At 42.3% G+C, this 16,158-nt stretch overlaps 1 protein-coding gene across 4 annotated transcripts in view; it reads right to left on the bottom strand.

Annotated features, from left to right (window-relative positions):
• Positions 1-16,158, bottom strand: part of FNIP2 (folliculin interacting protein 2) — a 95,572-nt gene that overhangs the window by 20,348 nt on the left and 59,066 nt on the right. Inside the window, exons 20-21 of one of the 4 annotated variants that reach the window (XR_014183871.1) lie at positions 7,574-7,618; positions 2,362-2,518 (exon numbers count right to left, since the gene is read on the bottom strand). The gene's annotated coding sequence lies outside the window, so the exon portion shown is untranslated. Of the gene's footprint in view, positions 1-1,771; positions 2,519-7,573; positions 7,619-13,003; positions 13,123-16,158 lie in introns of those variants that run through there. The other 3 variants (XR_014183873.1, XR_014183872.1, XR_014183874.1) reach the window with 3 other exon arrangements.

The following is a 16,158-nucleotide window of genomic DNA, read 5'->3' as shown; positions in this document are numbered from 1 at the left end:
TTGTCATACCTCTACCTTAATCTTCCAGGTGGAAATGAACCTAGTCTTCCTTCCCAGTACTATTGGACAGAGGCATATATACCTTAAGGTTAACATTCTACCATAGTTTTTTTTTTGTTTGTTTCTCTTTGACAGAGAGGAGAAATTCGACAGGCTGCTGAAGATAGAACAACACATCGGTACCAAAGTCCATGGTAACCATTTATTATTATTTTTTTTTAAATTTGCTCTAATCACTGCCCTATGAGGACGTTCTCTGAGGATTCCTGGAATAGGCAAATTATTGACATACTTGCCTTTGAGGCTCAACAGATGTAACAAAAGCTTACTGCTGGCACCCACTGCTGCAGAAAACCATTGAGAATAGAGTATTCAGTGTTGTTTTCTTATAAGTCAATATAAGTATTCCAGAGCTAAACTACAATACATTTCAAGCAGCTAGAAGAGCTCTCTGGGGAATATTTAATCCCCTTTGAAGAGAGAGCCCTGTTTCACAGAACCCCATTTAGTTTTCAGTGAGAATTAATTTTTCCAGTTACTTTGATTAATGCATCTTGAAAGAAATCTCAGGTTCATAAAGTAATAATTAGCAATAATCATCTTCAGCTAGGAATGTGCTACACAAATTGGAGCGTGACAGTAGAAAAAGCTCTATGAGACTGGCAGAGGTCTTCCAGAAAAGCCACGCATGTGAAAAGAACTTACACCATGACAACAATATGTAAGACTTTAAGAGGTTCACAATGACCAGAAGCTTTGATGCTGAGGCACTCATAATGGAGACCTAGGTAAAACACAGAGCAGTGAAAAGGACTAAGGACATTTATGGAGAAGGGCCACTCATGGAGTTTTGTTGTACCTCCTCTCCTTCCCCCAAGAATAACCCACTGGGAAATACAGTAAATTAATGAGTGGAAGGCAATGATCTCCACTGGAAATGGGAAATGCCTGGGAAGCAGCAGGTGATGACTGAATCACATTCACAGTCACAGTGGGTCTCCAAGCATGCCCACCTGCTCCCAGGGCTGTGGAAACGCGTCCTGCCCCTGCTCAGCAGACGTAACGGCGGCTCTGCATGGCTGCAGATGTGGCGAGCAGCAGGGTGCTGCAGGAGGGCGAGGCCAGGCAGACAGACACACAGACATGGCTGCACTCAGCCTTCTCCTCCCTCCCCCTGCAAACAGAAGCTGCTGCCCCCAGGACACTTCTTCACAGTGTCCCATAGTACAAGGAGCTCTCACAGCATTTTAGACAGTTTCTTTTTTCCCCTTGCCTGTTTGTACAACCTGGAGCAGCAGCGCTGCAGCCACAGCTGCCGGCAGCTCAACTGGGTGCAACAGACAGACCCTTGAAAAGCGTGAGCAGCATCTCCAAGCTGAACTCCACATTGCTGGTAGTAGCAGCAGCACTGGGAACAGATGGGCCAGCTGGTCTTCAAAAGCTATAATCGCTCTCTAGACTACGGCACGGGTGGGCTTCCCAGCTTGCTGGGTGTTGGAAGTCATTATCAACTTACTGCTTATTTTGGTTATTACAGTAGTGTGTTGTTGAGACTCTTGTAGCCTGGTGACAGGCTACAACATAAAAATGCCTTCCACAAAGCCTGTGATCCCATGGTGTCTGTCTTCAGTCCATCGCTGGAAGGCAGCCAGCGCCATCAGGCAGCGCTGCAGCTTTGTCATTTTCGTCAAGCATTCATAAAACACACACCTTATTAAGCGCTTGGAAAGTAATCCTAGTTTAAATTGATTGTTGAGCAAAGAAGCAGCAATTCGCTGTTGGGAAATATTTTATTTGCTTTTCACCATAGGAAGGTGGATAGGAAAACAAAGTCATCCAAGTTGGAACTAAATAAATTAAATGCATTCAATTAGCTAATGGAGTGTCTCACAAAAGCTTGCACTATCAGAAAATTAAATTAGTTCTTCCTAATATGCTAAGATTCTTTAAGTCATTAGCACCTTTTTTTTTTTTTCAGAAGCTGCCTGAAGTATTCAGGGGATTATTTTTCACCATAGGCTTTCTGCTTTCCCCGATTTACCTTTCAGTCCTGATTCTCTTCAGTCTTATAATAAATGCTAATTTGTGAAAAGCATTTCTAAGCTAAATAACTTTGGTGCAATTCATGACTACAAGAACATATTTTAGATTTTTCTAATGTAACATGGTGTTCTCAGAGATCAGTTTCATGAGCTATTATATGCTTTAGTACCATGGGTTACAAAAAGACTCGACACAAGCCTGTTCACTGGTTACTTATGCCTTTTTACAGCAAACCAACTGAAAATGGAAGATGGAAGTATTTTGAATTTGTAGTCCCACTCTTGCAATATTATTCTGGATGAGCTCCATCTAACTTACACCGGGTTAATTGACAGCATCATGGTATGTGCTGGGGACATGTACAGAGTGGCCAGATGTACCTCCTTGGTGCACCACCATGGTGGTGCGCTCTGTGTGCCGTGGTGGCAGAGACTTCCCGTTCCAGTCACGCCATCCCACTGGGATGCTGCAGGACCTGTGGTTGGGAAGCACAGTGCACCATCAGTCACGTCTTTATAACTCAATCTAGTCCTTGCTGAAGAGACAGAGGGAGAAGGGATGAGGAGGCTTCCTGCGAGTAAGTACTTATTCAGTACTCACATTTTGGAGTGTGCTTCTTCCTCTTTGCAAGCATATCTGATCTCACCTGAATTGTGAGGTGGAGGGCCCGAGGTGCCTCCAGCCAAGCTAGAGAGGAGGCTGCAGGAAGGAGCAGTGCTCGGTGCTGTCTCTCATTCTTGGTGGAGAGGAACAGACCTGTCTCATGGAAAAAAAACCCAAAGTCTGCATTAAAGGCAGCTTGACAGCAGGAAGCACAGGTGAAAGTCCCAGGCAGGGGGGTCAGGGTTGAAAAAGAGCTACCTGGAGGCATAAAGGCACTTTTCACCAAGAGTATTTCTTTCCCAAGCGAGCATAACAGTCAGGTACCTATGGAGATCCATCATCTTGATACTAACGTGCTTAAAATTGAGTGGTTTGCTGGATGAGAACCGGCATGCCCTTATGTAAGCAAATTATTTATATCTACTTCTAGCCTAATAGAGACCTGAATATTTTGAGAACTTATAGGACTCATTGCTATGGAAACTAACTCAGTATCTTTAGGTCAGTCTTGCTATCTCTGATTTGCAGAGTCCGTATCTAATCTGTAACAACAACAAAAAAAAGCCTAGCTGTACTTGCTGTTTCAGTCCCACTCCCCGCTATCCTTTATCTCACTTCTGTGGCCAAAAGCAGAGTCCAGCCGCCTTTACAGGGAAGAGAGGTTGTGATAACAGCAGCCCAGTGCCAGGTTACTGGTTTCAATGCCAACGAGAAGTGAGGGGGTTTACACTGATAGTATGGAGAATTGACGTAGGAGCCAACGTCATCCAGGGGTAGACAGCCCTACAGGGAAACCCGGCCTCATACAGCTGTGGTCTCCTTGTTTGTCTCTTGCTTGAGTAAGGGAGCCAAAATGCTAACCGAAGCTCTGAAATGCTAAACAACTCTTTTTCCAATCTGTAGCTTGCTAGAGGGAGGATTTACCACTGCATGAATAAAGAGGACAGCTGCCACAGGAGTGCTTGAGCTGGTACCGTCTCAGTAAAACAGATTAGCCCCATCTTGTGTCACAACATCTGCCTTATTGTGAAATTTGGGGGTTTCCCTCTCTCTCCCAACCTTTCTCCTTCTGCACAATTTCTGCTGCCATCCTCTTACCCAGACTTGGACCAGCAACATTCCTGAGCTAATACAAGAGAGTTAAACATCCCTATAGGGCAACTGGTACTTGACACACCTCGGTTTCTTTATAGATGGAGCTATAACGTGCTTGCATTTCATTGGTTTGATTTTTTTCAATCACTTTGTATATTGGGAGAGAAAAAAAATAGACTTTTGCATAGGTAGCTCAAGGCCCAATAAATGCCTGTATTTCATGGCCTCCAAAGACTCTTCTGCATATTTCTAAGTCGTGAAGAATTCACATCCCAAACTTTTTTAAGTTGCTGGAATTTTACTACTCTTAGTAACAGAAAAGAGCTCCTTTCCTTTCCTTTGTCTCTTCACTGACAGAAAAGTTGTTTTCACAAAAAAACAGATTATTTCAGTTGTGTTATACTTACACTTTTCCTCAGAAGTAGAAAGTATTGTAAATTCTGCTGTAAAAAATTACTTTTTTGGCAAAAATAGTAAAACTACCAAGAAGGCAGTCCTTGTCAGGTAAAATGAAATATTTCCCTCCAAAATGCTAACACATATACCTGCTCCATACACTACTTTCTATTTTAGGACATATAATCTACACCCCTTAGTACAGGGCAAATATGCCTTGTCCAGGCAGCCTCGGCATCTGTGGCTATAGAGGGAGTTCTGTCCACACTCTTCTTTACCATTATTTGCTGTTTTCAGTTTTAAGTAGTTTATTAATTCCCACTTCCCCCACCCCGTCCCCCTTTGGAGGATGATGCTAATCTCTTCTGTTGGCTGAAAGCTCTAATTTTTTTAATCCGCCCAACTCCCCAGGCCCCTAAGGTTTACCATGTATTCCTATTAAACTGGTACATCTCCCTTTTCTGGATTTTTTTTTCCCCTCAGTATGAGTGAAACCACTATCTCACTGTGCTCCTTTTTTATCCAAGCCAAATACTAAATATATAAGATCATAGGCAAGCACTCAGACTTTTGGAGAATCAGGATTATGCAATGGTGGAAAATGAAAAGAAAGCATTTTTTAAAGGCTGAAGGAAATTCAGCTTCAATAGACAGGGAAAATCCCACAAGTTTAACTCTTGTAATGGATGGCAGTGACACATGCTCTGCTTTCTGGGATGAGTATTATTCCATAAAGGAATGCAACATGAACCAGTAGTTAAACTAGGACAGATGTTGCTGGAAATATTTTAAAGATGTTTACTTTATATTATTAGTGATCAAATATGCAATGTTCTTGGGTATGTCATCCTCATGATTTCCCACAAGACATACTATTTTCCTTGTTGGAAAAAGCAAATAACTAAGTTGTAGGCAGCTTTTAGTAACTGAGATATTTTGGACTAGTGATGTAGCTGCTTAAATATCCACCAGCACCACCATCCTGCAGCCCAAACACTTCCCTGGGCTTGGTCCCCTAATTCCATCCATACCTTAATAATGCTTCACCCATCTCCCAGTCATTCTCTCCCAGCCCATCACTGGTACCCCAGTAGGTTTCCAGTGAGGAACTTCCACTCTGAACTCCCTGGACCAGGCTGTCCCTTCCCCCCCACTGCCATCATTCAGAATGACCTGTTTCTTTCTGTCATTTACTGAATGAATCTCTCTGTGCTTAAGAAATGAAAAGGGATTTTTCTAACTGGGATGCGAAACCGGCGATGGGGAGGGGGGGGAGGCTCCTTCACGAAGCTCACAAAGATTTCAGCTATTGCAGTAAAACTGCTGCAATCTTCTCTGAGGACATGCTTGTAGTGATTAAAAACAAATCTTAAAAAAAAAAAAAAAAAATCTCTGCAGTTAATATGCTTCTGTGAAGTCAAAGCTGATTTGAGACTGCCTACAGTCAAACTTGCGTTAATATAATCCTCTTTAACTAATCAGGTGTGAGTTGTGCATGGAATGTACCCAAATCCTGTGTTAGAGATGAAAAAAGACTGATCCGCTGCAAAGAAAGGGAGGTGTGAACTCTGCCTTCTTTTTTCTCTCTCAAGTCTCCACCTCCCTCAGAACCAAAGCAGACCCTATTGCCCTAAGCAGGGACAGCACAGAAAACATTTCTTCATGATCTCCTTACTGCTTCCCCTCACTGCCCGCCCTGTCCTTCATCACCTGCCTGACATGAGCATCGTGCTGATTGCCCCCCCGCTCCCTGCAGCCAGATCAAACGTTGTTTTTCTTTTTTAAGGAATAATGACTCATATCACATTCTTGAAGCCAAAAAAGCAACATGGTTCTCTCCTCAGTTTCATCTTTATTCTATAGCCATGTTGTTGAGCTCCTCTTTGGTTTCTGTGCTTCCACCTATCCTCCTTTTTTGGTTCCCTGCCAGTTGCTCAATCGCCTCCAGCTGCCGGGACATTGGGGAGCAGAAGGGCTGCGTGGTGGCCGGTCACCCCGTGGGGCTGTGGCTGCAGGGAGGGGAAGGTCACGGGTCATGGTGGGGCCTCGTGCTCTGCCTTTGCCGTACAAGGGGGCTACCCTCTGTTACAGCAACAGGCTTTGTCCCCTCGGCTCCTCACCCTCCTTCCTCTTTTTCCTCCCGATTTTGGTCGGCCTTCCCACACTAAGCATGAAACTGGAGTAGCCAGAAAGATGACTGCTGCCCAGCTACCTCTCCTGCACACCTGTCTTTTATGGGGATTGATCATTTTTGCCTTATTGTGAACTTCTCTGGCCCATCGGCGATGGCTGGTGAAGGAGGCTTGCTTCTAGAAGAGCTGAAGCTCTGTGCTGAGGTGGAAAGGCAAAATATTGGGGAGAGCTCTTTATACTGGCCAAACAGCAAGCTTTCCTCAGCCTCCTACTTTTGAAATACTTATCTGCTAAATATGTTGTTTTCATATCATTTACAGAATGTTTCCCTGCCCTGAGGCCTTTTCTATATATGTTTGCTATGTTATGGTCATATATTATTTTTCTCATCAACCTAAGGGCACAGAAATTGATGCAGCTCTTACACCCCTGCAATCCCATTGACTTCAGGGGAATTACTTCCCATTACAGCAAGTGAAATCAGAATGAATAAATACATTGTTTCTCTGCTACTCACTGTTAACACTGTAAAGCCTGCTGGAGACTCAGAGAAAGCCAGAGATTGACTCTTGCTTTACTTTTGTTCTTGCTGTTTCCCGAGTGTACGACAGGATAAACTACTTGTTCAGGTACCTCTACAGAGCAAGGTAAGAGATGATAAACTCTTACATGCATGCCGCTTTCTGTCACAGATCTCACTGGCACGTAGATCAGCACCTGCCTGTCTCGCCACGCAGCTGGTCAGCTGCGGCAAACAGGCTGTTGGATGCATGGCACAGGGCATCCTCTTTCTAACCGAGAATCACGACTGATCTGATAGAGCAGAGAGGAGCCAGTGACAGCATAGTTATCTGCTCTCTGGTTTTACTATCAATTTGGTCCATTTGGAAATTTTTTTTTTTTTCCTTAAATTTTCTCTAGCTCTTTCTGTTGGGAATCAAACCACTCAAACTATTCATTCACCCACAGAGTGACATCTCATTCATCCTCATCTCACTAATGGGAAAACCCTGAGATCTTAAATTGTTCGTCCTTGGCCATAGATGTGGTGGAGCCAGACATAGTTCCCAGTTCCATATTGCACCTTGAATACATTCAACCACAAGATCATCCTTCTTCTTCATTACTCCTTAGTGTTTAGTTTAGATGCGAACATAAAAAGGCAACTAAACAAAAGAAAGAAAACCTCAGGCCCAGATCCACCATGAGTCAGACACACAAAGCTGCCAAACTGCACCCAGCCATCACACGGTTGCTGTAAAAGAAATGCTGACAGTTGCCTCCCTATGCAGAGGTCACTTACGATTGCATACCATGGTGATACTCCCCGGATGGGCTCTGAGTTATTCTGGAAGAGGAAGAGAAAGGATCTGTCAAAACCAGACACGTTCTGGAAACACATTCTCATAAACAAACCCAAGAACCACCTACACAAGCTGTGTCCTAAGTGGATCTCAAGTCACAAATGCCTTGGGGAGCCCCACTGGGTCCCCTCTGGTCTTTAGTTTCCCTCCATGTGTATTAACAGAATAGTGCATCCCAGCTTTTTAATCCAGAAGTCACCAACAACAGACTTTCTCTTCCCAACATTATACATTTTTCCTGGTATCTTCCTTTTACACAAAAAGGAATAAAGAATATCTCAGTAATTAACATGTTCTTTGTAACAAAAAGGTCATGCACTTTCTCAGTAGCTTCTGTCTCTGTGGATGCAACAAAGTCTAGTGATAAGGCTACGGTGTTATTCTTCTGAGCTTTGCCTATGTAATTTGCAGCAGCAAAACAGTTCAAAACACAGATGTGTTCAGAGGTGAAGGTGGTAGTTCCAGCTCATGGCTGTCATGTCTCACTATACACAGCGTTGTTCCCAACAGAAGTTAGTTTTCCTACCTTCACACTGTCAGCTGCATGCTGACTCAAATCTTGAAGGTTTTCTTTATGTACAAAGCCTAGAATGCATTCTTGTTTTAAGCAATGAACTACAAAAAATTTCTTCTCTGTGCCTTCTGCTGATACATTCTCAGCAATTAACATATCTTCCATTTTTCTCTAAAATAAATAGATTTCCTCTACCCTTCTCACTCCCCTCCTCCAAGTCAGAAATGTCAGGAATTACAGTTGCTGACGCTGTGCTTGCTGCAGGACTATCGGGAAGTGGGGCTTTGGTATAAGCAGAAATTTGACCTGCCGTTTCTCAGCCTTCAGCTGATGGAAAGAGAATGTTGTCTCTTGCATAAAGGGGTTTCACAAAGAACTCGCATAACCTGTTCTCGGCCACTGCTGGTTTATAGTTTGAGTTAAAATTGTAAGGATTTATTTGGCTTGACTAAATGTTTCTACTTATAAAGAAAAAAAACAATCATGAAAACATTGCAGCTCAAGTTTCTTTCATTTCTCATGTCACTAAATCATGACTTCAGGCTACCCCTCAGCAAAATTGTGGAAGTTAAGAACTAACATTTGCAGCTACTGATTTGCAGAAGCTACAACAAATCCTTCTGCAGATTTGCAGGAGAGAATAGAGCCAAAACCAGCTCAGTCCCTTTGTTCCTGCTGTAGTTTGCACTGTTGCAAAAGGCAGTTCAATTTCATATAATCACAACAGCAAGCAGCTATAACAGAATACATTAAAAACACATTTGTTCAATAAAAGAATGCCATTTCACAAAAGGTCATGCTTTCAGTTTTGAGGAGGCTGCTAGTCACAAGCAAAATGCCAATATATCATATCTCAAAGCATTGACTTGTCTATTCCCTAGTCACCTTAGGTACAAGAGAGACAAATAGTATTTACTGACATTCTCAGATGCTGAAATATTTAGTCATAAATTAAAAATACCTACTACTAAATATTTTAAATGAGGCACATGTGAAATAAGACATACAGTTCCATAGAGTGGATAACATATGGGAAATGCACTGCTAAGAGTCTCATCGGGAAAACCAATAATCTCGGAAAAACAGTAACTATGGGTTTTAGCAGTTTACCTAATTGTGCACAACATTCCACAGAATTTATTTAGAAGACAGCTACTTGATACTAAACTTTAAATACTTAAGACAAACTGCCATTTCAGGGAGTTTCTCCTCCCCACATAAATGACTGCAGCCATAGGAGTCTGTTTCCAGCAATGGTGTAAAGGACGCTGCCATAGACACACACTGCTTCTGCATTATCTCAGCCATAGCTCTAAAGTGCTATTTCCTATCACTTTAGCCTGCAAACTGTAGAGTTTCCAGCATTGTTGAAAGGTGATTTTTATGCTAGAAGAAAATTCACTTTTAACCCAGGGCAAATTTATTGCATCATTTAATGTGCAACCTCCTCTTGAACAGGAGAGCCTAGCTCTTTGTCCATTTGTCTCTTGGGCACTTAGTTAATGAAGGAGGAGAATTTTGCTGATTGTATTGGCTAAGTTTTTGTCTTTTAAAAATGTTGTCCAAGCAAAAAGATGAATACTTATCAGTCCAGATAGATGGGGAGAAATATAGTACTGCCTATGATATTAGTTCTCCTCTTTTTCTGTTCTAAGTGATATTTTAATGTAAGTCAGGTTTCTGTATGTCAAGTATTAGAGGCAGCATTTCCTGTAATTATCATTCTTTTTTAAGTAACTACTTTTTCGTGATTTATCTATTTTCCAGAGAAATAATTCCATTAAAATAGCTTATGGTGGATGGACAGCCTCATTTTTAAAAAAAAAACAGATTTACCTATTATGGATCACCCTTGTCTCAGAAATTGGGGAATGGAAAAGTGCATTATTTTCCCTTTATTGTAAAAAAACAAGTAAAGCAATGGGTTTTGTTAGCTCTCACACATAGTAACTCTAGAAAGGACACCTGAAATTCCTCAAGTTTGCCATCATGATGAGGTTGTGCTTTTGCAGTTTTCACCCTACAGCTTGGGGCAAGCAGTTCATCATTCTCAGAAGCAATCTATAAGAATTTATCACCTAAGTTCAGTGAACATCTTTAGTGCTGCATGTGCTCCATGTCCTTTGAACAGGAAAAAGACAGAGCAGGTCTAAAGATGAGAAGGTATGAAAATAATGCAAAGTGAGGGAAGGTGGATGTGAAAATGGAAAAATAATGAGAGCAGAAGAGCCCAAAACCAACAGCAGGAGCATGGGATGGGGACAAGGGCTGCAAGCCGGGAGGAGACCAAGGCAGAAGCTGGAGAGATAGAGGTAGGAACTGAAGAGGTCTTTAGTCAGTTTTCTCTCACACTTTGTTTCAGAATTTGACATTGCATAGACAGCTTTGATCCTCAATATACCTCTGCTGTCTAGTAAACAGCTACAAAACCCAATGGCAAAACCCCACACTTCCTCATTCCCCTCACATCCTACCTTTAATTGTTACCTTCTGCAACCTTAAATTTATTTTATTTCCCAATGTAATAATAAATCCCTACTGCAGCAGTATTAAAAGACAATCAGATTTGACTGTTTGGCAAAGCACAGGAGGCATGCAAATAATCAACAAAGAGTTGATAACCTAGAAATTCTGGTCCCCTTATAGAATAACTGCAGTGCAGATATAAATTCTTCCTCCTGTCAGTTACATACCGGCTTTTTTTGCCTACGCACAACTTAAACATCAATTATCCATGCAGCTTAAACAAAGAAAAAAAAATAATTTATGCTCTCCTACTCAAGGCAAGTTTTGAGAGAAAATTAGTGCCCTAATGACAAAATATTCAAACAAAAGCATTGATTATAACTCTGCTACTGATATGAGCTTTTAAATGGCATATGACATATCCAGATTGGTTCAGTTAAGAAAACAGGTTCAGGGTAACTGAGATTATTTTTTTTTGTTGTTGTTTTATGGCTAAGGATAGCCAGATGGATAAGGATTTTATTATAGGCATTGGCAAGTTAATGCTGCTGAAAGCCTGACACATGACGCGTTGACTCAAAGTTGGAACATCAGATTTTCATCAACATTAAATTCAAGCAATTTTTATGAAACTGCAGCCTGGATGCGCTACCACGGTTTGTGCAACCACAGTTTGTGCATTACCTACCTCAGAAGAAGAAAGACCACAAACATCAGGAATTGTTCTGTCTGAAGTGAAAAAGATGAGCGAAGAGCATTCACCACAAGCAAAGATCCAGAATTCTTGAAAGCTTGTGTGTGCAGACCCGTATGCTAAGCTCTGCTCACCCGCACACCCCACTCGCAGGCAGGTCACAGACCACGCTGTCCTCTTCACATCACCGGCCCGGTAAAACGGATTTCACCATCGGTTGTCTTCTGCCTTCCAGTCTGGCCTCCAGACTGGGGAAAAGCACTCCAGTAATCCTTGACCCTTGTACTGTAGATGAACCCCTAACACATATATGATTTGTTGAAAATACATGCATCATATTAATCAGTTAAATCCCAGATTTCCTAATTCAGGTATGAAAATGGCGTTAGCTTGGAATGCATGAACAAAAGCAATCTGGCTGTACTTGAGTAGTCTCCAAAGGAATCACCCATGGGTGACATTTATCTTCATTTCTTCATTTGTAGCATAGACAAAAGGAGCCATTTACATTCCTGAAAGATTTGTCTCAGCAGTTTCCCTTTTGAGAACGTACAGTAAGGGAAAGAGCTAACTAATCTATTTGCAGCCTTCAAATACTACACTAGAAACTTTATAAGCATGGACAGGTGCCTGCCTGGGAAAGCTGGTCATCTAATTTTAGATATGCCAAGATGAACAGGAAGGAAAAATACTGTAGAGAGAGTAGGGTGAACAAAGAAAGAATTCTGGCCACTGAAAGAAGAGAGTAACTTGATCAGTGCACATCCATGCAGCATGACATTTCATTATTAACACAAAGGATAAAAGATCTCTACTATTAATATCACTTGATCTGCAGCAATTAAACATCTCCCTGGAGTTTTTCCTCTCATCAGAACAGGAATTCTTCCCAAATTTGGCCCCTGTTTCTCAGCCAGCCTCACATAAGCCCTTCTCCAATAGTACAGATTTCAATTGCAATAGTAGACACCGACTATCTGAGTCACCACAGAAAAGTTACCTGAGCCGAGCCAACTGCAGCCATCAGCAACGGGGAGGAGGGCTCAGAAAAATGAACAGAAAACTCTGACATTTGAGCTATAGCAGAGAAGGTAAACGTTTTCCTGACTAATCAGGGATTTGGGTCAGGACACATTGGAAAATAGGTAGGTTTTGGATGCTGTTTCCATCAAAAGCCACATCTGCTCAGCTTGCGGCGCCTCCCAGCCCTCCGCAGCCCAGCTGGAAGCCATAAGCTGCGATCGGCTCGGGGATCCTGACATCACTGTGGCACCAAGCACATTTTTCACATACTAAGACAGCATGGATACAGGCTGTTAGCTGAGAGAGTTCATTAAATAGTCAAACTGCTAGCTGCAGACCCTTCATTTTCTGAAGGTTAAGCTTTTTGTTTTGTAGTAGTGATCACATTTTTCAGCTGCAAAGAGTTTATTAGAAGAAACTATATATTAATATTACATTAGCATCGGTTAAACTTGTGTCTCAGAACACCTAACAACTAATCTTTGGAATACATACAATGCATTACAATTCCTCTTTGACTTTCTAGAGGGGCTGAGGCTTGTGGTTGCAAATTTTACTCACCAGTAACTCAACTGTCTTGTGAAATGTGCAGAAATCACAGAAAGCAGTTTGATGAAGGAGGGCATGTATTTAACTCCAGCAAGGCCAGCCCCTGGGAACAATTCAGTTTCTTACAGCAGTGCAGGCAGTCTTGTGCAAGAGAAATGAATCAGCCACGTGCTCGGCCCTGTAGCCTCATAGGAGCTCTGCTGAACCACAGGCTGAGGGGCCAGCTTCTCACCTGATTATACCTTTGGGAACAAGGAATTACTATGTTGATGAATTTTGCAGCGTGCTCAGAGGTTTCACAATCCCAGGGCAGACAGAGATGGTGAAAGAGCTGAGGTCTGTCAAGTTAAAGAACTAAATCATTGCCTCACTCACGTGCCTCTGGCAGCCACCACCCTAAAATCAAGTTAGTTTTTTTCTGTGCTAAGAAAGCTCAACTTTGCCAATGCAAGAGAGGAGGATTTATCCAGGGGCTGTGGCTGGGCACTGACTTCTCATGAGGGCTGATTTAGAAGAGCCCCATCTTTTGATTTCGCTGCCTGTGGGTTCAAGTCTTGCTCATGACTTCTAGATTGAGAAATGCACAGAGAACTGGTCTTAAAGGTCTACTTAAGTCTACTCTGTGTTGACCAGACAGAAGTCAGCTGCTCAGTCAAACAGACTTCTGCCAGGTTATTTAGGTCCAAGCAATTTCTGAAGATGGCACAGCATCAGAGCTACACTAACAAAGTGCTTTTATTTCAAAGTTTTAGCATTTCAAAGTTCAGATTTCACATTTACAGATACTTTTAAATTTAATTTTTACTGTGCCAGGCAACACTGGGTGCCAGCAAGAGTGAAATACAGAAGGCAGCTTTATTTATGCTGCTGATTTTAACGCAAGTTTTTAATAGCTTCTAGTTACCTTGGGCAAAGGAAGCTAGTTGAAAAGTAAATTACAGAAACTTAAGATTTGCTACACTTAATGTATAATTGAAATAATACACTGCAAAAGGTACAAATAGCATTACAGCAGTCACAAGTCCTGAACTGGAGAGACATGTGACCAAAATAACTCATGATAAGTTACACTGAAGTACAAGTTTGAAAAGCAATTTAAAAGTGGATATCATTAATGTAATTTTGTCTAAATTAACAAGATGCCCACAGTCCCAGTGGAAGTCCCATGTGCCAAACACAGCACAGCTTGAGTGGTTATTACTACTTTGGGGTTCCCTACTGATTTTTTTATAGGATGTCTGGAGTGAAGCCTCAATCTCATGTGAGCAAAAAGCTTTGAAAAAGGAAGACAATATTTTCTTATTCTCTGTTGGCAGAATACAGCCAGTTTTCCACACACTAGTCTGGAGTTGTGAACTCTCGTCTTCTACCCAGTCATGATCATTAGGGTCTGATTTAAGATGTCTGAACTGAGTGTACTTCCAGCTATTAAGGTGTGATTTGACCTTGGTTGCCAAGCAGCCACTGCTCAAAGCCTCTGCATTCTTCTTCAAACTGTTCCACCTCTTTATAGATTTTTCCAGCTGACCCTTTTGATCCTATTTGAAGAAGCTGAGTGGGGGCAGTTCATTGCATGGAAGAATATTAGGCCTGAAGAACAACAGCTGTAGTTTCAACAGAAGTTAGAAAAAAAATTATACGGCATCATCTTCCTTATAATTCCTACAAAGCTGCCTTCTGAGTGCAAAATATACTAGGCAGTTCAGCTTAATTCTCTGATGACTTTGCCTTTTCTCGGCCAGCAGGACAGCGATTTTGCAGCTGCTGCTACTGCACCTAATTTATCAGCAGCTTTCTCTGCCAGTGCTCAGAGCACCAACAATCGTGATCATAACTCACACAGAACCACGACCCCACTCTTGAAGGAAACAAAAGTTACATGATGCCTTTGTACAGCTTTCACAGGTGTGGGAGATGCTCGGATGGATTGCTGGGTCCTGCTGACACCTACCAGCAGTCCCAAATCCCTGCCAATGCTCTGTAATTGTCAGGAAGCAGAGTCACAAACTGGAAACAGAATGGATATATACTTCACTTTTCCAGGAGTTACTCCTCTTGTTAGAGTGGTGTTAAGATCAGGAATAATGACAGCTACCCTTGCAGGGGGCTTTAGGAGTGAGTAAGGGAACAACTAGGATATATTTCAATAGGTTAGCTTGGACAGTCTCTGGTGGAATAACAGTCAGGTCCTATATGACATACTGTGAAGGGTAATAAGGTCTGCAAAGCTGTGCTATTTGATGACAATCTAGAGCTTGGCAAGCAATCTGAAGCCAGCTTTTACACTAACTGCAGCTGGAGAAATGAAGAATTGAATCGGCACCGGTCTGACTAAACGCTCGTTTTGGTATTGTGCCCAGCTGCAGCTCTGTCACTTCACCAGTCCTTCAGGGTGCAGTTTTCATGTGACAGCTAAGCTGAAGTAATGGGCAGGCGATGCTGGAAAGACAACTCATTCTTCTCCCTCTCCTCCTCAACACCTGGCTACGGATTCTCAAGGCATAAGTAGTAGCTCTCATCTGACCCCTGCTGCAAGCATGTAGGTAAGGGTAGATTTCTACCAGTAAACACAAGTGATATTCAGCAGATTGGCTTAACTAGTGTTAAACCCACTGCCCCGGATTCCCATGTCATCACTGCTTTAAGAGGACTATGCTGAAAGGGGAAGACCTGATTTCCTCTTCACCTGCTGCAGCTGCTTCCCTTGCACTGCAGTAGCATCCATACACCTGGGCAATGAGCTCAGTGACCTGACCTCATCTGATGAACACAAAGATCAAAATAATTTGTTGTCACACAAAGTGTATTCCTTCCCATAGCAGGCATCTACTCTTCTCTTTCTCTTGCTGTCAAATCTTGCATTTCTTCCCCTTGGCATGTGGGAAAAATTCAGGCTCCAACTGGGTTCAGCACTTTCTGTCCTTCTCTTCAGAAACTTCATCTTGAGCAGCCGAAAGAAGTAATTCAATATCTTTTGTTTTAAGACACAGTTTGTATGTTTGTCTAATTATCTGAAAGGCACCTTATCCTTAAGGGCACCCACCATCTACAGCTACCCAGCAGCTGGCCAAAATCAGCCAGCTACCCACAACCAATGGCCAGGATTGCCACGGCAGTTTATCCCCTTACAGAATGACAGTCACATCTTGCCAGGTCATGGTTGCTTTTCATTTGATTCCCACCACAGGGATTAAAATAAACAGCACCAAGACTGAATCAGGAACTCATAACAGACACTGGTACAGAGTCAAGTAGCATTCAGGACTGATGATTTTGCT

The sequence above is a fragment of the Streptopelia decaocto genome (assembly GCF_964273445.1).
Source record: "Streptopelia decaocto genome assembly, chromosome: 4".
Lineage (NCBI taxonomy): Eukaryota > Metazoa > Chordata > Aves > Columbiformes > Columbidae > Streptopelia > Streptopelia decaocto.
The sequence above is the reverse complement of the archived record's forward strand: the minus strand, read 5'-3'. Positions and strand labels throughout refer to the sequence as shown.